Here is a 21,833-nt window from a genome sequence, read left to right on the forward strand (position 1 = left end):
TGGATTGGAGAGAGGAGATATCTGTTTCAACAATAAGTATTGAATTCTTACTATTTTTCAGGCCAATGCAAGCCCTTTGTGTACATTTAATCAGAACAAGTGGTATTTAAGTTGTTTTCAGAGTCTTTTGATTCTAAGGAACATTCTCAGGGTCACACAGGTAACATGTGGAAGAACCTAGATACTATCAAAGTTCTATGAGGCTGTTTTCTGGAAATATGTTAACTTCTGCTGAGTCCACTTGCAGGCAAAAAGAATGCATGTGGACACATACACAAAAACAAAGTTTTAACAAACACTTGGGAACCTTGGTCACTCAGGATTTGGCTCATAGGGCTGGCACAGTTTTACCAATAACACTAAATTGTTGCTGTTGTGACCGACACTGTTCAAAGAAAACATGCCACCTCTCTTGCATATATCCTCAGACAAAAGTCAGCTTGCTTCCTAATACCATAAATGTTTGCTGCCTCTACATCAGGGACACATTGAAAGGATTTGAACCACATAAGTGCTTATAAAAGAAAAGTCAAATTAATTGCCCTGTCAAATCTTTAATTTGAGTAATATTATTGAAACAGATTCTCCCATTTGTCTTCTTTTAACTCTTCATGTAACAAATTGTTATTGTGGAAGTACTCATGAATTACTATAGCATTTCAATGATTGCATATGATGGTTGGAGAGATGTTCCAATATTAAATGATTCAAATTAATCTTACATTTGTGTATAGGTAATTCTAGACCAGGGATCAGCAAGCCATAGCCCACAGGCAACATCCAGCCTGCTGTCTATTTCTGGGAAAACTTTTTCTTTGGTAACACAGTCATACTCCTTCATTTATGTATTATATATGCTACTTTCATCTACATTGACAGAGTTGAGTGGTTGTAACAGAACAATATAGCCCATAAAATTAAAAAAAAATTACTATCTAGTTCTTTACGTAAAAGGTTTGGCAATCCCTGAATGTACCTGTAGAATGTTACTAATTTTTATATTGGTAACTAGTTATACAAAGAATGTTAAAATCATAGATAGTAGAACCTTTCTAAGATATTTAATTATATTTGATTGAATCTTAATAATGACATAAAATTCAACTTTATGTGAATAATTTAAATTTTTATTTTCTCAATTATAATTACTATATTGCCTATTAATACAATTTTGAATATTTTAGAAGAAAATATCTTAAATATTGACAATAATTTTAATTTTTCATTTTTAAATTATCTATGCTATTCTTTTTTGATTAAGATATATCCAAGTTTTTACCCTTTGAATATAATTACATTTTATGTTTAATCCTATAAATCATTGAGAACAAGAACAAGTACAAGAATTAGGGAGAAGTAAAAAATATGAAAGTGGACACACTCAGAAAAGAGTAAAAGCTGAAAATAAAAATAAAAATTTTGAATTTATGACAATATATTTTATCAAGGTAGGAGGATAGAGCATAATTATTAATTAGTTCATTGGCTTGACTTATAACTGTTTATTTAGGCCCCGGGTATGTGGGCCTCCATTTATGCTCTTGGCCCCAGCCTGCAAATGTTTGGAATGAGCCTAATCAGTTCCAAACTAGGCAATACAGTAGTCGGCTGCTTCAGGACTTCCGTATCTGGATATGTCACCCTAAATTTTATCAGCTTGTCTGTCTAGAAAGAGCGAACCAACCCTAATCTTGGCAGGTCTGTTGATCAAGAGGGAGAGCCTCTCAGCTTCTTGTTGACAGTAACACTTGGCATTTGGAGCTGTGGTCCAAGATAGGACTGGTCATGATACTTCATAGTCTCTTAATTTTTTCATAATTATGCACCTGCTATATGGTAAAGGCACTCTTATTTTTAGCAACTAAGATTTATATGGCTTTTCTGGCTAAAGTGTCAATTTATAATTAAAAAGTCATGTTTTATAAGAAAATATACAATCCTACAAAATATATTTAAATTAATATTTCCAGTTGATTAGGCATACTGTAAAAAGCACATGCAATAATTTTCTTCAACCAATCAAATTTATTTCAACATCAGGGTTAAATGACCCAGATTCAGTTTAACTAAATATAGATGATAAAATTAAAATATAGGCCATGGTTATTTTAAAAATTCACCTGGTTTGGTTAGGTGGGGGGGGTCACTGAAAGCCACATCAGCAAGATAGGTAGTCGTGCTTCAGAAGTGAAGCCAAGGTAAGAGAAGTTCCTGTGATTTCTGATGTGGAGGAACATGCCTTTTGTATATAACATTGTGAACCAGAAAAAGCAAGTAGTTTTGAAATTGCAGAAGCTGACCTTCAGGACTGAACTTGTAGGTGAACTTCCTCAGGTAGTCTAACAGTGAAGAGTGGGACTGTAAAGTTTATTTACTTAACAACGTTTCTTCCAAGTAACACTGGTTATAACATCTAATCTGAAATCAACCTAAAAATACAGGCTTCCATGGGGACATTTTACAACTGCATCTGCCCACATTCTCTGGCATACTTTGAGCAACTCCATTAGAAACATAAGCTTTAAAAAAAAAGACTTTCTGTAATCCTCTCCATTGGACAATTTATCTTCTATCTATAGCTGGGGTCTGAAGTTTTGTACTGATTTAAGTCACTGAATCAACACATGTAGTCCTTTCAGTGTAGGGCTGTGTCACCCTCCTTGTCTGAGTGAGTGCTTCCTGGCTGGCCCAAGTGCTTGTAAGGGCTCCTTGTCGCCTCAGCACAAGGTATACTGTAAATCTAACACATAAGCTGAAACATACATGATTTCCCTGCTTGTTTCCATGACTTTTTGTCCAAACACAAAAAGAAACAAAGAGGTCTCACCTGTGTATTTCCACTTTCTGTTTCACATCTCTGAAGCTCAAGAGTATTTAAAATGAACTTGGCAAGCCTTTCTTATTTTACACCTCATCTTTGTATTTAATAAATCTATTTACTAGTCTCTGCATTCAGTTTAATTCAGCAAACTTTTATTGCTTAGTGAAAGCTTCACTTTGTCCCCCCCCCTCCTTTTTTTTTATCTGCACTGTCTTCCACCTGCTTAGCGAAAGCCAGCATCATCTGCATCCTACACAACGACAGTTCTCTCCTGATTGGCTGCTGGCCTTCATGCTTCATGCTTCCATTCATCCTGTTTTCCACATAGCAACCAGATTTTTTTTTTTAGGTTATCTACTTACTCTCCTTGACCTTTGGTGTCTTTCTACCACCTTCCAAATAAGACTCTTTAACATGGAGGTGGACTCTATATAACACTCTCTACTGGGACTCACTGCCTCAGATTCTGCATCTTCTCCAGCTTTATTTCAGATATTCTTCCCTTTTGGAATCTTGCTCTAGTTGAACTGGCTTTTCTCACTAGGTTTATTCCTGTCTTGTGTGGCATGAATGTGGAATAGCCTAAACTTTCCCAGTCTGAAGTGGGTTCTCAGGGGAGAGGGTAGAGCTTAGTGGTAGAGTGCATGCTTAGCATACACAAGGTCCTGGGTTCAATCTCCAGAACCTCCATTAAAAATAAATAAATAGAAGCCTAATTGTGTCCCTCCCCCCACCAAATAAATAAACAAATACAGTGGATTCTCCCTTGCCTGTCTTCATTTCTCTTGCCCTGCTCTTTTACTTTATAGCACTTACTGTAATTTTCAATAATATATTTTTTGTTTGCTAGTTTTCCTATGGCCTCTCTTCTTTACTTTACTCTAAGCTCCAGGAAGGCAGAGTTATCATATCTTTTGTGTGATAGTAGAGGTTTTGCTAAAGCTCAGTAGTGTCTGACACATTATAGGCACATCACGTGATAAATAATTAGGGAATGTATAATTGATGGGTTGAATAAATTAACCCATAAATTATTTGTAGGAAAAGAAATAAAACTCTTAATATTTTCTTGAGGGAAAATTTTTCTCCCCAGGGAAAGAACTTAAAATACGGGTGATATTCATCAAATAGACAAAGATTAGAGAACATTAATACTCCCATGTCTGTGATGTACAACATAAAGAAGAATGAAAATGTATGTGTTGAGAGTTGAGAGGGACAGAAAAATAACCACAGATACATCTGGAGAGGTTTGTTGGGATGAGTTTGAATGTGCTGCAGTATTTGAATTTCAGCTTATAGGAGTATGAGGAATCACTGAGTGTTTTTAAGTAGCAGACTGATAATGACCATGTTTATGTTTTACTAAAATAACTTCGGTTTGTGTGTGTGTGTGTGTGTGTGTGTGTGTGTGTGTGTGTGTGTGTGTGTGTAAGAATGAGAAAGAGGAAGAGAGAGGAAATTTGTTTGATGAAGGCAAATAAACTAGTGGAGAGTATTTAGTAGGACACTGAAATAGTTTAGAAAAAGACCATGAGAGGGTCTGTCAAAGAATAGTGTGAAGTGAAATTGACATTATAATAATTCAGAAAGAAAGAATGAATCAAGAATAAATGCAGATTCTTAAGTTGTATACATCTGAGGCAGTTGCCTGTTTGAACTGACGCAGATACATATATATGAGATATTGATACATATGATAACTAAACAATATAGTTTTATGCACACATAAAATACTGTCTTCAATTAATATTTCAGTAGCTGAGTTTTGGCATCCAATTTCTATCCTGCTGTTGCCAAACATACACCAAAAATAATGGAGAATCCAGAGTTTTTATGCCTCCTGTCCCGTAGACACCACTGGAATGAGAACACTGATCTTTCAAAGAAATTCTGATGTACAGTAGTAGCAAAATTCTTGCCCTCTGGAAGAATAAATGAATGAATGATAATGTTAATACACTTTTATCCTTACCTTGTAAAGTATCTATGATACACCTGGCTAAGTCAGCTAATATAACAGTGAGGATAAATACTTTAAGCAAGAGATTGAGTCACTGTAAATTCACAGCAGATCAGCCAAATTTTTGGTATCTAGTTGAATACCTCAAATATTAAATAATACACGTTTGTTTTTCCAAAGAAAATAAATAAGACAAGGAGACAAAATATAACAAATCTGACACTGCTCAACAGAAAAAGTCAATTGATCACGTTTTACTTAAAGTTTAAGTTTTGGAGTATACATAGACTCAGTTACTCCCTTCAGAATTTTGGATGGCTCCTGAACAATGCTAAAATGAATTATATGCCTTTAATAAAAGCAATTTCAATTCATCTTTCAAGGTCATATCTTTGTGGACTATAAATAGGGCAGGGGAGTTAGAAAGGCCTTTGCTATTCCACTCCATGCCTTACCCCCCAAAGCTGTTTCTACCTAGACCATTTTATAGCCTTGATTTGTTAAGAACTGATTAAACTTCATTAACAAGACACATTATTTAATAGTGATTGTTAAAAAAAAATCTTTAAGGGTTTTCAGAGAGTGAGCTTAAAGCAGTCTTAATCTTTGACAAGTGATGATTTATATAGTATCTTAAATGTATTTGCAGCCCTGGGAAGGTTTATGTTTGTTATGTTCTGAGAAAATAGGCATTTCATCAACTTGATTCAACCACTGGAATGCACATAAATTGGAGAAAGTAGAGACTTGGGGTAATGATACATTATACTTAGACCAGCAGAAAACTATCCTGAGCATTGAAATGTGTAACACAGGAGGGGTTACTATATCTTGTTATGGTATTACCCAAGACAACCAAACTTCCTAATAATTTTTTTTTAAGTTTCAAATCTGGAAAATAGACCATATAATCTAGAATTTTATAGTCTAGTGCTTGAATAGATTCACTCTAGCAAAGAAGAGTTTTTAAATTATGCTTTACCTACCAGATTTCTCAAATACGAATTAGTTTTGAAAACTTCTCCAGCTCTTAGGCATGCATAATAAGCTAAAAATAGATGTAAGTCAGTCTTAAAAGCTGACATGCCTGTGAGCAACAAAATTCTGCAGTGGTTTTGCAATAAGTTAAGCAACTGAAAAGAAAATGTTACATTTGCATCATTCACTTTGAAAATGATATCTTAAAACATCTCTTTAAGTGTTTGATTCAGCTGATGGCAGAATCACCACAGTGATGCAGGTGTTCTTTGGTCCATAATGACACTGATGAGGGAAAACAATGTTCATCATTGGGACTGAGGTGCCCAGCGTTCCCAGATGCTTATAGCGGAGGTACCAGACTTACTCTTAGACTATGAAACTGTATTTTTAATTTTATTTATTCTATTTGGGGGTGGAGTTGAACAAAACAATAGTTACTAAAAAAATAGAAGTAAATCTTTGAGAAAATTTGTGAGAGAGATTCCCTCTGAAGTATGTTTCATGAAGTTAGAGACGTTTATAAGTGCAATAAAAATATAAGGAATGTAAATCCAGTTTGTAGTTTACTTGGCAATTTGCAAATACTATTTATAAGATCTCTTTGAAATGCTATTCTGTATAACTCATTTATTATCCAACTCAGTGTTCTACTTGAAAGTGACATTGTGGCATAATTGTTAAAGGGTAAGGAGTGTAACTTCCATGCCATAATCTCCGAAGATTTGAGGTACTCAGTGCGACATTCTCTTTATTTTACATAGATGCACACGGAGATAGGAAGATAGTAAGAAAGTCACTCTAAGTTTTATGACTATGCCAGGGGAAATGCTAATAATTCTTTCTGAGTCTATTTCAAGGGAATAAGACTTAGAGCTTCTCACGACTATTGGCTAAATCAGTAGAAGCCATAAGCATAGAAATATAAGCACTTTGTTGAATGTTTTGAGTGTTGGTTTAAATTTTGAGCAAGGTTAATTGATTGGTTGAGGTGAAGTGGAGAGTGAAACAGCTGAGCACATCTGGTGTCAGGCGATAAGAACCACAACCACACACGCCAGTGCCCTTCTGGAAAGGGAGGAACTGCCCTCGTCTAGAGAGATGCGTAAAGATCTCCTGCTTTTGCTGCATGATGTCCCTGCTGGGAGCTTCTGATGAAAGCAGTCCCCATCCTCCGACAGAAGAAAGAAGGAGATTTGTGATTTAAGGAGAATTGTAGGATGCTGAAATAAGCTTTATAAGCTTAATTTCTCTTTTCCTCCATTAGTGTTCCCTGATTACTGTCAGTTGGGTGGGTGAAACTGTGAGGTAAGCCCTCTGCCTCTAGAAACTCTCTTCTCACTTCTGGGACAAGGCATCCAATAATATAAGCTCATGTATTTCATACAAAAGTCTACATATGTGTATGGTTTTTATTTTTTAGGCATGTTCACATATACAGAAACACTTAAAGATAAGTCCTAGCAACAGGCATTATTTCTAGTCTAGTGCTTTTGGCTTTATTTCAGAGAGGAAAGAAAAAATACTTGGATAACGAAGATGCCTCTTAATGTGAAGGCAGAGTCGAGCAGGTATGAAGAATGATAATCTAGACCATCCTTGGAAACTTTACTGTGCAGAGGAATCACTTAGGGATCTTATTAAAATGCAGATTCTGAATGAGTAGGTCTGAGATGAGTCTTGTAAGTCTATATTTCTAACAAGTTCCCTTGTGATGATAATTTGTCTGGTCTTCAGACTAAATTTTGAGTAACAAGAGTCTTAAATTCTGACCATGGAATGTTAAAATGGAAAGAACAAACTGAAACTTGACTCCCCACAGTTTACATAGAAGTAAATTTTGCTTTTCCATTTGGGTTATTTCTTATTTTCTTCTGGAAGTCTTGAAAAGATAAAAAAGAAAAATATCCCTGAGGCCAGACTTACCAGTTCTTTTTTCTGCCTGAATACAGTATAAAATTTTAAAAAATCATCTATATACAAATGATGTTTAAGTTAGCATATTTATTTAGTAACCTGCTTATAATATTTACATTGTACTAAACATTAATTATTTGGGCTGTGGACTAAAATTGTATGTTTTGTAAATGCAGTTGAATCCAAGATGTCTGTAATACCATAATTAGCCATTAAATCTTAGTGTTCTCCAGCAGTGAAATGGGGATACATATTTATGGTAGATGGGAAAAATATGCTACAGTGTTTAGCCATCCATCTTTATCAGTCTCAGTCACTACATACATGACAAAAGCAGCTTGCCTCATGGCCAGGAGAGAAGTGGATAAGAGCGGCTGCCCCCATCGTGAGACTAGAGCCTTATGGAAATATATATAGTAAAATATAGCAAATTTCTCACACATTTTTGATGATTTAAAATGTAATTGAAAAACACTTCTGTAAGGATCTTGGTAAGAAACATTTCCCCTCAGTTTAGTAATTCTATTCAGTAAAGGTTTTACTACTCAGAACAGCACATTCATTCATTTAGCAAATGTATTTTCAATGCATATTTGCTAGGAGACACAAAGATTGAAAGGCAGTTTCTAACCTCAAGGTGCCATGGTCAGGGCTGCAAAATTGCAGGCAGCTATCAGTGATAAGGTGAGATAATGTCTATTACAGATTGTGTGTGACACATGATGGGAGCCCAAGAGAAAGGGACACATTAGTAACAGTCTTAAGGAAGATATAGTTTTAAAACCGGTGCTTGAAGGCTGAGCTTAAAAGGATGAATTATCCAGGCAGATTCAGGTTGGAGGAAGAGAGTCAGAGAGGGAAGGAGACCATTCCAAGCAGAAGTAGCATATTCAAAAGTCGGGTTTGTATTAGAAAATGCGATTTATTTAAGGATCTCCATGTCACTCAGAAATGGTAGTGGGATGTGTGAGGGGAGAGTAGTGAGAGATGAGATTGAGTGTATAGACAGAGCTGCAATATGAGTATCTTCTGTCTTTAACTAATTAGATTTTATCTCTAAATTGAAAGAGCCATTTAGAATTTCTACATCTATAATACTACAGTCATATTTAAATCAATTGCATATAATTTCTCTTTGAACATGTGAGTAAACATTTTTAGAGATAACCTGATTTTTTTTCACACTAATTGGCTTAACGTTAAAAATTAAAATGTTCCAGTTTCCACTCATCTTTCCTTTTACCTTTTGTATGTGCCACTCATCAGGTATACAGAGAGCCTACCATCTTTTTGCACCTCAAGCCTATCTCTCTGTTCTGCTGGTTTTCTTGCTCTGGGAGTAGAAAGAGCCATGTTCCTGCTAGTATTCTCATCAATGCCTCTCCCTAACTGTTACAGATTTCAGACGTTGCACACCACTTTCTCTATCCTTTATTCAAGTGTCACAGTTACTTCCTTATCAGATAATCAAAACTATTCTAAATACTTGCATCACTCTGTTAAATTGAAGTTCTGAAATAAATGTATGTGGGTTGCTGTTGTGATTTGAATATCAGAGCTATGAATTTGACCATTTAAATGTAAATTCCAAGGACAAGGGGCAGAAGGTAGGATTTGCAGATATTTAACAGTTATTGGCTGCCAGTAAAACCCTGAGTGATTTTCTTTAAGTCCTTGAGATGCAGAATGGATCTCTGTTGGCAACCTTGGTTGTCTAGCTTTTTGAAATACATGCATTGGAAAGCTGCTCTAAGTTCAAGTCGAGTGTTAATTACAGAAAGAGCACATATTACCAGTTTCCATTGTATGAGTATCATCAGATGTCTTTCTGTTTCTGAAATTAGGGATTCGGGAGAGAATGTGCTTATGTAACAAGGAATTATTGAAAAAAAATTTCTATAGCTGTAATTCAAGTAGTGCTTTTTCTTTTCGTGAACAGACAGTTTACTTTGGGAGCATCTGAAGAACATCATTAAATGCAGTGCTCGGTAGGAATCTCAAAATTTAGCCTGAAATATTGGGAAAAGGAGGCTTGGTGTTGCTGATTCTCCAAATAGACTCAAATGCTTAAATAGAAATCTGTGATGAAAACTTTGATTTTGTTACACAAGCAAAATGCCTATTAAAGTGGTTAGATAATTTTGCCTTTTATAAGTGTAGAATGTTGCCTGGTATATCCTCTTTTCTTTAGCAGCAGATGGTTCTTAAATAAGAGAAAGTCTTTCTTTTAGTTTTAATTCGTCTCTGAGACTTTAGAGAAAGGATATGGGGGCATATTTGACAAACTAAGAATCTAGATAAAACATACAGAGTGAATAAATAGCTGGCTCCCTGACATCTATGTGATGTACAAACCAACAGAAGAAAGAAAAACAAAAACTGTCTTACGATTATGAACATATCTTTAAACCAGAGAGAGCATGAGAGAGGGCTGATTTCTGAAGACTGTTTATTCTATAAATATGCTTATGTACACATAACACATTCTTGATATATGATCAGTGACAACAGTCACTAAAAGAGTTCACAGGGGACACAGGAAATTTCTGATCTGTGTTCTCGTCTGGAAAGTGCTAAGAGCATAGATGCACTGTGCAGTTCTACAATTCTCATTCAGTTCCCGTGGTTCAGAATACAGCAGCAGCCTGCATGGAATTTTGAGACTTGCATCATTTTTATTCCCAAATCTCCCCACAATCCATAAAATGTAATTAAATTAGTGACAGAGAACAGTTGTACTCAATTTCCCCAAATCCCAATATGGGCTGGATTAAAATATGACATAGAATCCTTCTGGCTTCACTTGTGCTCTCACCTACTCCAGAATCTGTTAACTTTATGTCCTCTTCCAATAATACCCTACAGTCCCCCGTCCTTAAATTTCCTTAGTGATTGTGGTCTGTTTCCAGAATGTAGGCCAGTACCACCAAATTATTTCTTTGTTTTTTTTATACATAAAGTATATGGAGGAGATACAAGGACTATAAAAACTTGGTCCATGCTCTGCTGTCACGATGTCAGATTCCAACTGATTCCCTGAGGTTACACAACAACCCTATTTTTCATGGCTGTTTCATACTTTAATATCTTCCTCAAGAATAATTCCGTAATTTCCACTTTTATCAACTAGCCCCTCCATTTCCACCAGCTTTCAGTAAATAGCCTTATTTTCTGCTTTGTTTATTATTCTTATTAACTGCAAGTACTATGCTAGCTAATTTTACTGTATCCTAAAGTAAGCACTATTATTAATTTAATTTTACAGGTAAAATGACTGTATATAAAAATCTTACAAATCAGGTGACTGCATATGATGTTTGGAAATGTTATTTTTTAATATCCTTTTTAATGTCTTTTTCAATTCTCTATTTCCAAGTCAGAGCAGTGAAATTTACTGCCCTGAGGAAGAAAGAAGGTAGGAACCACCAAGAACAGGTCAGCTGTTGTCCAATTTTGTCTCAAATCTGTACTCTTTACCACTTTTACTAAATAATACTTGATAAAAGCCCATGTAGTTGATAGACAAAAATTTCAGGAGTTTCTTTGTTATTCTCTTTTAATATATCTAAAGGCAGGTCAGTGAACTTTATTGTAACTATTTTTTTTTTTTACTTATGTCTCAGACCTATGAGAACAAGGGAGAAAAATCCCCCAATTTCCCTAAAAATGTTTTGTGGGAATAAGTCTGTGTGGAACTACATTTTCTGACTACTTCTGGCCAGAGTTCCGGAGAAGTGAGTCGTGTTAGGGGGATTCCCAACCAGTCAGGGGTAAGGGATCTTTTATTTCACTTTCTATTTGGGATTTTAACAAGTCCCCTTTGCATGTGATCATACTAAAGCAGTATTTGCCTTGTATAGGAAGAGCATAGGAATCTATTTAACTCTCCTTAACCTCCCTGGCTCTCTACTGTGGGAAAATGGCCTGTAGGTTGCCTCACGATTCTGGTGTGTGTATGTGTTATCTGTGCGCACGTGTGTGTACGTGTAAACGGGGCAGGTAGTACAGCTATAGTCTAGCCTGCTGGCTTTCGAGAATGTCAGAAGCAGATGTTGAAGGGATTAAATGCCCTAGAGATGAGAGCAGAAGGATGGGCTTCCTAGAGCAGCTGCTAGAGAGAAATCAGAGCACATAGGAATATCAGTGGAATCAGTCAGCAGAAGGAGATGGATGAGTCAACAGGAGCATAGTCTAAATTAAGAACATAGACCATGTGTTGCATTAGCATCATATTTGAGCTGTGGAAGCCAAAGTCTCTGGAATGAGTTCTCTCACACCTCCGTAGAGATTAGCAGCAGAGATGAGCAGATCTCAGTAGCTCCCCTCATTAAATTTCATGTGGTTATATCCCATGCATACCCACAGTTCCCCCATATAGCCAGATAACATCTTAAAGAGGAGACGTGGAAGTAGGAATACTTCTGAAAGAATGTGCATTTAAACAGTCATCTAGGCATATGCCAACTTTCAAGAGAAATCATCCAAATTATTGAACTGGCTTGAGATTATCAGATCAGAATCCATCTGGTTTTCCTCAACACCAAAACATCCCTACCCCTCAGGAGAAGGTTAGGTACTAACTAGAAGGATTAGTTATAGTGAAATAAAGAAGACATATTTCTCTGTGTATCCAAGTGTAGTGTGAATAAACTTTCCTTAACAAATACAGCAACTATACTATGAGCTCTGACCAAGGATCACATTTTCTCTTGTTATTCACCATCTACAGCTCCAGTGTCTGCCTAGCCACTTTCTACACACTTCGGAATGTAAAGATACGTTAAAGAACTTGTTATTTTTCCTTTTGGGCAGAGAGGCAGAAACATAATTATGATTTTGAAAACTATAACTTTCACCATGATCAGAAACCCATTTCCTTTCATTTTTTCTTGGAGCTCTTATATCTCAGCCATTCCTCTTTTTCCCACCGTGTTCCATCTTCATTTCAATACTCAATTTTCCTATGTCTGTAAACATGTAAAAGTTATCTCTTTTGAAATAAAGAACAAAATTGAACTTATATGAATATTCTGCCCCTTTGGGCAATCATCCAACTTTTGCTCCTTTCCAAACTTTTCAATTAAGATTTATGGTACCTGTAGCCATTCCCTTACCTCTTTCTGTCTCTCTTTTTCTTCTCAGTTGTCTTTTCCCCTCAGTAGCTTCAGAAATCTTATCCTAACACTAAGAACTGCTCTCAGTGAGTATGGACACTACTGAGTTCCTGACGATAAATGAAAGAGCGTGTTTATAGTCTCTTTTTCTTGCTGTCTCTGGAAACCTTGACCATGATTGTACCTTCCTTATCGATGCTTTCTCCTGTCCCAGGTTTAATGAAATACATCATCCTAATTCTCTTCCCGCTCCTTGCTATCTCTATTCTTTTTTATGTTAATGCCTTTGCTTTGTTTGCTTCCTACTCACTGGCCTTTCCTTTTGTGAGGCCAGGGTATTAATGACTTTCCAAATACATTTCCACCTCCCAAACTATTAGTCATCTAAAGAGGATCACTGTGAGAGCTGAGAAGGACAGGGTTTGTGTTAAGACATCCATGATAGACTTACCGACTTAGCAACTGTGTGGCCTTAGACAAGCTCTAATCTTTCCAAGTATAAGTTTTATTATCTGTAAGAGTTGCCTAAATATATTTACGTCAAACTGTTGCTTGATGATTAAAAAAATAAACCTTAAAAGTGGTATCAATAACTGGCATATAGTATACACTAGTAAATTGTAGCAATTTTCATTCTTGGTATTCTGAGCATGTATTTTTTTTTCCCACTAAAATCATAAACATTCATCAGAGTCTTGGCTAAAGTCCTCTCTCTTTCACGAAGCATGTCCTTTCCACTCTAGATTCAGGGGGTTACTTGTTCCACTGGACAAATTTTAGAACATATATTGTCCATTAACTACATCTTAGTTTTATAGAGTATTATTATTATTTGAAACATACTTCTGTTATGTCATAAAGATGATTATAAGTACTGTCTGATATAAGAAGAGTAGATTCTTACAGTATAAGAAACCTTCAACAGTATGTATCAATTTCTTCCCTCTTGAATTTTATACTATCATGATAATTTATTTTATTTTTACATATATTATAAAACACATGATACATTGTTATTTTTTTTTAAAATAGTCAATCATGTTTTAGAGAGATTTATATAATAAGAAAATGTTTATGTACTTACAATGTAGTTATTATTTCCAATACTCTTTTATCCTTTGTGAAGACCCACATTTCTATCTGATTCTCCTTGTAACCTAACGGATCTCCTTTAGTATTTCTTGACACGTGAGTCTGCTAGTGATGAATATTTTCAGGTTTTGCATGTGTACAAAAGTCTTCCTTTTCTTATGTTTTGGAAAGATTATTTGAGTATAGAATTCTAGATTAACAACATTTTTCTTTTAGTATATTAAACATGTTACTCCACCATCTTCTCACTAATACTGTTTCTGACAAGAAATATGCTGTCGTCTTTATCTTTTTTTTTTTTTTTTTTTTTGCATGTAACATTTTTTTTGTCTCTGGCAGCTTTTAAGGGCTGGTTTTGAGCAATTCCATTTTGGTGTATCTTAGGATAGTTTTCTTTTGCTTCTTCTTCTTGGAATTTGTTGAGATTCTTGGATCTGTGGATTTAGAATTATCCAGTTTGGAAGATTTTTCAACCATTATTTCTTCAAATAATTTTTCTGTGTCCCTTTCTTTCCTTTCTCCTTAAGGATTCCAATTATGTGCATATCAGGCCACTTGAAATTTCTCTCAGTTCTCTAATACTCTGCTTGCTCATTTGAAAAAAAAATCCCTTTTAGTTCTGTGTTTTATTTTGAATACTATCAGTTATTATGCTATAAAGTTCATTTATGCTTTTAATGCTATTGATTCCATTTATGTTTCATCTTATGCATCATAGTTTGCCTCTCTATATGTTTAATTCAGACATTTTCAGTAGCTTCTGTGTCTTTATTGAACTTCTGAATATATAGAATATAGTTTGCAAAAGTGTTTTATTTTTATTTTTAGGATGGGAAGCTTAATTAGGTTTACTTATTTATTTACTTTTAGAGGAGGTGCTGGGGATTGAACCCAGGACCTTGTGTATGCTAAGCATGCACTCTATCACTGAGCTCTACCCACCCTGCACCCCCCACAAAAGTGTTTTAATGTCTTTGTCTGCTAATTGCAACATCTGTTCTGAGTTGCTCTCTATTGATTATTTTTCCGCTCATTATAGGTCATGATTTCATGCCTTTTTGGCAAGCCTGGTAATTTTTGATGGGATGCCAGACTTTGTGAATTTTAACTCACCAGGTGGTGGATACTTTATTTTCTTATATATATTATTGACCATCATTCTGAAATACAGTTAAGTTAGCTGGAAACAGTTTGATCCTTTCAGATGCTACTTAATATTTTTTTAGGTAGCACAGGAATAGCAATCAGTCCAGGGATAACTATTCTGTATACTGAGGCAAGTATACTCCTCCCAAACACTGGTGAATAATTGGATTTTTCACTTCTGGTTGTTAGAACAAGCATTTTCCCCTGCTCTATGTGGGCCCAGGGCACTACTACGTCTAGTTCTATGAGGGCAGTTACTCTCTGGCCTCACGTTATTTTCTAACATACATTTGCTGGATCCTAGACAGGGACCTTTTGCAGATTTCTGAATTTCTGTCTCTGCTCACTTTCTCCAGTACTCTGCACGTGGACTCTTACTAACTTGGTGTCGCAGACTCTCAGCTCTCTGTCCTCACTTTCACCTATGTTCCCCCTCACAGGACTGGACATGCTCTCTAGCCAGTAAGCTGGGGGCAGTTATGAGGCTTATCTCATTTGTCTCCTGCCTCTCAGGAACCACTTTCCTTCATTATTTGATATTCATTGTCTTGAAAACTGTTGTTTCTTGTGTCCTAGCCATGTTTTATTTTTTCAGGTAGGAGTATCTTGACCTGTTACTCCACATAGACCATAATTATAAGTTCTGTTCAAATGTGTTTTGATTTATCCTAGTTTGTAATCACTAAAGTGACTGAGTGGGGATTTAAAATGTCATTCTGGCTGAAAGTTAAATTTCTATTTCTTAATATAAATTTGTATAATTTAGAAAAATTTAATATTGTACGCATAGAACACACTTACATATCTAAATACACACACACACACCTACCTATCTTTATATATGTGTAGTCTTCAACTTGCATAATATATTGCTAATTTCTTCAATCATTCATTTGTTCATTCATTTATTCACTTTTTAAGTATACATTGAATAGTTCCTTTGTGTTGACCACTCTGATAAACATGAGGCATACAGCACTTAATATATAAAAATTTTCACCATTCAAAACTTTAGTTTAAGGTAGAACAAGCTACTTAACTTAATAAAGCAATATAGCTCATTCTTTTTATTTCCCTCATAGATCCTAGTATATTGTAGGCCTGCAGATAGTTAAATGTTCATTGAAAATGTAACTTTAAATTTAAAAGAGAATTCTATAGGAATGAAGTTCTTAAATTCTAATAATCTGTATGTGTATATGTGCACATATGTGAATTAGAAACAGGGATTGCCTTATTATATATATATATCACTTAAGGGTTTGAAATATTTTTTAATATGGATAAAATTAGCTTAATATTTAAGATATTCCCTCTAATGCCACCTCCCATGCATCCATGCCCTTCTAAAATTCTTTGGTTTTGCATGTATTTAATGATGCTTAATTAAATTCAATATTTTTAAGACAGAACTTCTCTTATGAAGATATAATTTCAAGTTTAATGGCCAAATTTTTAATTTATTTTATTTCTTAAATCATCTGTTACATACATGAAATAACTTTGTGTCAAGGTGACAAATTTTTTTTAGTTTTTTTTTTCTAAGATAAAAAACATTTGACTGTTAGGTTTTTCATAGTTGATTTAGCAACTCTGTCTTGTAGTCTTTCCCACAGATCTAATATATAGTTTTGTGAATAAAGGAAACCACATAGTTACTCTATGAGGCATTTCCAACGATGCAGATCTATATAGAAAAAGCAACTTTGGAATAGACCTCAACTTTTTTTAGTTATTTCTGAAAGTGAATTTTTCCTTCTTTTCTGTGTTCTAAGGGTATATATATATATATATATATACACACACATATATATATATATACACAAAACATGTATAAACTAATATTTTTCTTCGCTACTATAATGCATTGATCATTCATGTATATTAGTTAAAGTTTCCATTAGAAGTATAGCAAAATACAAACGAAATCTCTCTATTCATGGCAGTTCTAATATATCTTGTCCGTAATTGTGTCACTATGGAAACTTTAATGTATTTATACATGATTTAGATGCAATGTAGTTACATCAATATGATTATGGTTATAATTATAAATATCCATATACATTGCCTTTCTATTTCTGAAATTTTAAACAAATTATCTTTTTAAAAATTTTAATTTCAAAATATTCATATAAATACCAAACTAGAATCCACACTTGAAGTTATTTTAGTCCTCAGAAGCTACTGTTTAAATTGGAATTGCTATTTTTATAATTACATATAGACACATACACATTATATATGTATATAAATATATACCAGCTTCACAACTTCCTTTAGTCAAATCTGTCTAAGATAATATGAAGACAGTGTGATTTATGTGCATAATTGGGATGACTCAATTTATTACACAAAACTCATTGTATGTCAGTGAAAAATGGATTTGTTTATTTTGCTATTATTCAAGGACATCTTTAAATAAAACCAGGACACATATCTCTAAATGTAATGCAGACTTCATAATTAGGCATATTTCTTTTTAAGTATTTAGTAATAAAAACGTAAAGTATAAGAATATTTTATATTAGTGTCCGATGAATCCTAGTATTCTGCTAATCTAAAACTTGTATCTTCATTTCTGTTGAAAGCTACAGTTAGTTCTCACAATATTTTACTTTGTTTTATTTTTCTCCTGTCTTTTGCCAACCTTAAAAACGTCAGTTTTCCCTTTTCTAAACTAATACATGCTGGGTTTCTTTGAATATGCTCATCAGGAAGTTTAGTCTGACATTGCTTCTTATGTGCCCCACTTTAACCCTTAATTTCAGATCCAGCTGGAGTTTTTAATGTTTATTTCACACAATTACATTTTTATTGTTAAATGAAAATTTATTGCAGTAAAAGTGATTTCTTCCCTTATAATAACAATAGAATGAATTTCATATACAATCTTAAAGTATATACAAATATTGTTATTCATCTTATCACAGTCATTTTTGTGGGGAAAGTAGACAGCAGAGTAGAAATCCCCCAGCTCCCAGGGATTTCTCCTGTGGTCGTATTAGTGCTTCTAAGAGCCCCTTTCATCCCCATGATACGTGACCATGCCTGAATGCTCCAAAGTTCAGCATTAGTGACACAAACTGAACCAATCATAAATTCTCACTTGTGGGTTGAGATTTATACAGAGAGATATAAAATTAGACTTGGAAGCTGATTTACCTAATAACCATGCTCCTGGGTGAAGATCCCTAACGCCCACTGCCTTTTGCTTCAGAACTTTCCTAGCTTCTCAGGATTCTTTCTCTCTCTTTCTTTCTCTCTCTCTTTCTTTTCTTTTCTTTTCTTTTCTTTTCTTTTCTTTTCTTTTCTTTCTTTCTTTCTTTCTTTCTTTCTTTCTTTCTTTCTTTCTTTCTTCCTTTCTTCCTTTCTTCCTTTCTTTCTTTCTTCCTTCCTTCCTTTCTTTCTTTCTTTCTTCCTTCCTTCCTTCCTTCCTTCCTTTCTTTCTTTCTTTCTTTCTTTCTTTCTTTCTTTCTTTCTTTCTTTCTTTCTTTCTTTCTTTCTTTCTTTCTCTCTTTCTTTCTTTCTCTCTTTCTTTCTTTCTCTTTCTTTTTTTTCTTTCTTTCTTTTCCTTCTTTTCCTTCCTTTCCTTCTTTTCCTCCTTTCCTTCTTTTCCTCCTTTCCTCCTTTTCTAATTGTTGCAGCAGCATGGTTCATGTCAGAATAGATGACTTTTGAGGGGGAGGGTAGAGCTCAGTGGTAGAGTGTGTGCTTAGCATGCACAAGGTCCTGGGTTCAATCCCCAGTACCTCCATTAAAGATAGATAACCAATCAATAGATGGATAGATAAGTGAATGAATACCTAATTACTATGCTCCCCCCCAAAAAAAGAATAGATGATTTTTTTGTTTTGAAAACATTGATAAATGTATTTGGATGTACAAACATGAATGTCCTTCCCTTTCAGACTATTCTGAAATAGAGAATAAAACAAAAAGAAGTGTATTACCATGAATAATATAAAGAGAAGAATTTTGACATTTTATGTTCATCCCTGCAATGCAGAGGAAAAGACAGCCAAAAATGCAAGGGAGAGATCTTGTGACCTACTCACTTTGGCATGGGAAGAAAATGTTGGCTTCTAAGAAATTCATGACAGAGAATAGATGGCAATTTCTAGGCACTCTGAAATTGAAGTTGCTTTTTGTTTTCTACTATGTGGCACAAAGGAAAATGTTAGTATTGCTTCTGCTGAAATTAAGTAAGAGGAACTGTGCCTGAGATGAAGGAGAGTGGAAGCTGGAGGAGGGAGTCTGATGGAGGGAGGGGCAGGCAGTCTAGACAGAGGCTGCAGCAGTTGCTAAATCAGAAGATGACTCTCCCCTGAAGTTCCCTGACGATAAACAGAAAGTCTCTGGACTTCTTATGGCTCAGAGAATAAGCATTCAGCTATTTTATGTACATACGTTAGGGACAGTGACCCCAGAATGGTGGAAGACTTCAAACCACTTAAGCAAGAGGCTTACTCTTCTTAATGCAAAAGTTTCTGGAAAATGAAAATTGGCAATGCAATGAAAGAGATTAAGCTGTTCTGTCACTGAGACCAGTGAGATTTTACAGCATTTCAAGTAAATCACTTTTTATTTACTTAGTGCTCTTGCAAATACATTACATGCAAATAATACAGCTTTCCTGCTCAAGTTTATTCTTAATTTAGCTTCAGGATATTTACTGACATTACTTTTTTTTTTTTAACAAGCATCTTATTTTATTTTATTTAATTAATTTATTTATGTTTAAATTTTTATTTATTTATTTATTGTTTGGTGGGGGGGGAGGTAATTAGGTTTGTTTGCTTGTTTTTAGAGGAGGTACTGGGGTTTGAACCCAGGACCTTGTGTACTCATTAAGCAGTAGAAGCACTCTACTGCTTGATCTATACCTTCACCCCCTACAAGCCTCTTATTTTAGAATGCTTTTAGATTTATAGAAAAATTGTGAAAATAGTACAGAGAGTTCCCATAAAACCTTGTATTTGCTCTTTTAAAATATAATTATTAGTGCTATATCAAATTATGACAAATTTAGCAGCTTAAAAAAAAACCTCTCAAATTTACTATTTTACAGTTCTGTAGGTAAGAAGTACAGAAATCTAACATTGGTTTGACATGGCTAAAATGAAGGTGTCTGCAGAACTGGTTTTGAAGGATCTAGGAGAAAATGCATTCCATGGTCGTTCCTAGTTCCTAGTAGACACATATATGCCTTGGTTCATGGTTCTGTTTGTTCCTCCTTCTTCAAAGCCAGCAATAGTTGATAAAGTTTCTTTCATGCCTCAAACCACTCCTGCCCTTATTCTGTTGTCTTACTTCTCTCAACACAGTTAGGACTTTTAAGGAGTTATATAGTAAGACTGAGCTCACACTGATAATACAAGATCATTTCATCGCAGGGTCCTTAAATGTTATCACATCAACAGTTTGCCATATAAAGTCGAATATTCACAGGCTCTGAAGACTAGGATGTGGACACCTTTATGGAAAACGTTGCTCTGTCTACCACACCCCACAATCAAGCTCCACCTTTATTAACATCTTATATTATAGTACATATGTCACAATTTATGAACCAATATTGACACATTATTCCTAACTTTAGTCCATACTCATTCGATTACCCTTTGCATGTAGTGAATGTCCTTTTTCTGTTCTGGGATAGTACGCAGGATAACATGTTACATTTAGCCCTCATGTCTCCTTACACTCCTCTTGGCTTACAACAGCTTTTCTGACTTTCCTTGTTTTTGATGGCCTTGACAGTTTTGAAGATTGCTGGCCAGGTATTTTGTAGAATGCCCATTGAGGGACAATTGTTTGATGTTTTTATCATCACTAGTCTGAAGTTACATGGTCATAAGAAGAAGATCATGGAAGTAAAACGCCACTTGCGTCACATAATATCAGTGTGACATTACTGTTGATGTTACTGTTCACCACTTGGTTCAGGCTGTGTTTATCAGATTGCTCCACCGTAAAATTATTTTACCCTCCTTTCCATGTTGTAGCCTTTTGAAGGAAATAAGTATGCACATCACACATGAAGGAATGAGGAGTTACATCCCAAATCCTTGAGGGTGAATTATATAAATAAATTACTAGGCATTCTATTACATAGATTTTTTTGCATATTTAAAAAATATTCAGAATGACTGAAAAATTGTGCTAAACACTGGAATTTTACACAACATTGTAAAATGATTATAAATCAATAAAAAATGTTAAAAAAATAAAGTAAAAAAATATTCAAGCATTTATTTATACAGGTATTGCCTCATCAATAATTTTATAAACTTTGGATTATAATCCAATTCTAATTTATTTATTACTTTATTGCTCAAATCATTCCAGGTTTGAAAATTGGGAATTATTTCAGTTAACTCCTGTGCTCTTTTAATACACCCTATCATTTTGTGTGTGTGTGTGTGTGTATGTGTGTACGTTTTTGTATTTTCTTTCTTTTTGGTACTATAAGAAAATCTGAGCTCATCTTTTATACATCCTACCCCAATTTTAGAATTATCCTTTCTGCAAGGAACCCTGGTACTTTTTATTGGAAGAGGGCATGGAAATCAAGATTTGCATGGTGTCTTCATTTTCACAGACATATCATTGTTTCTAGGTCTTAGCTGAAAGAGCAAAGAAATATATAAGCATACTACCTTGTGTATATATACACACATAAATCAGTATTTCCATGTGTAACTATCTATATCTGTATTAGGCTGAACGTTAGTTTGTACTGACATCTCCAACTCAGATTTATTACCACATGAATCATTCTAGCCTCCTTCTCTTGCTT

At 34.7% G+C, this 21,833-nt stretch overlaps 1 long non-coding RNA gene and 1 other non-coding gene across 2 annotated transcripts in view; one reads left to right on the plus strand and one right to left on the minus strand.

The window, feature by feature from the left end:
* LOC140695702 (uncharacterized) overlaps positions 1-21,833 on the plus strand; it is a 518,879-nt gene that overhangs the window by 135,214 nt on the left and 361,832 nt on the right. The window lies entirely within an intron of this gene.
* On the minus strand, positions 16,623-16,754 carry LOC116281564 (small nucleolar RNA SNORA18). The gene has a single exon (XR_004191036.1). It is a non-coding gene; the product is annotated as a small nucleolar RNA SNORA18 (small nucleolar RNA).

Source organism: Vicugna pacos, chromosome 1 (assembly GCF_048564905.1).
Source record: "Vicugna pacos chromosome 1, VicPac4, whole genome shotgun sequence".
In the NCBI taxonomy this organism is placed as follows: Eukaryota; Metazoa; Chordata; class Mammalia; order Artiodactyla; family Camelidae; genus Vicugna; species Vicugna pacos.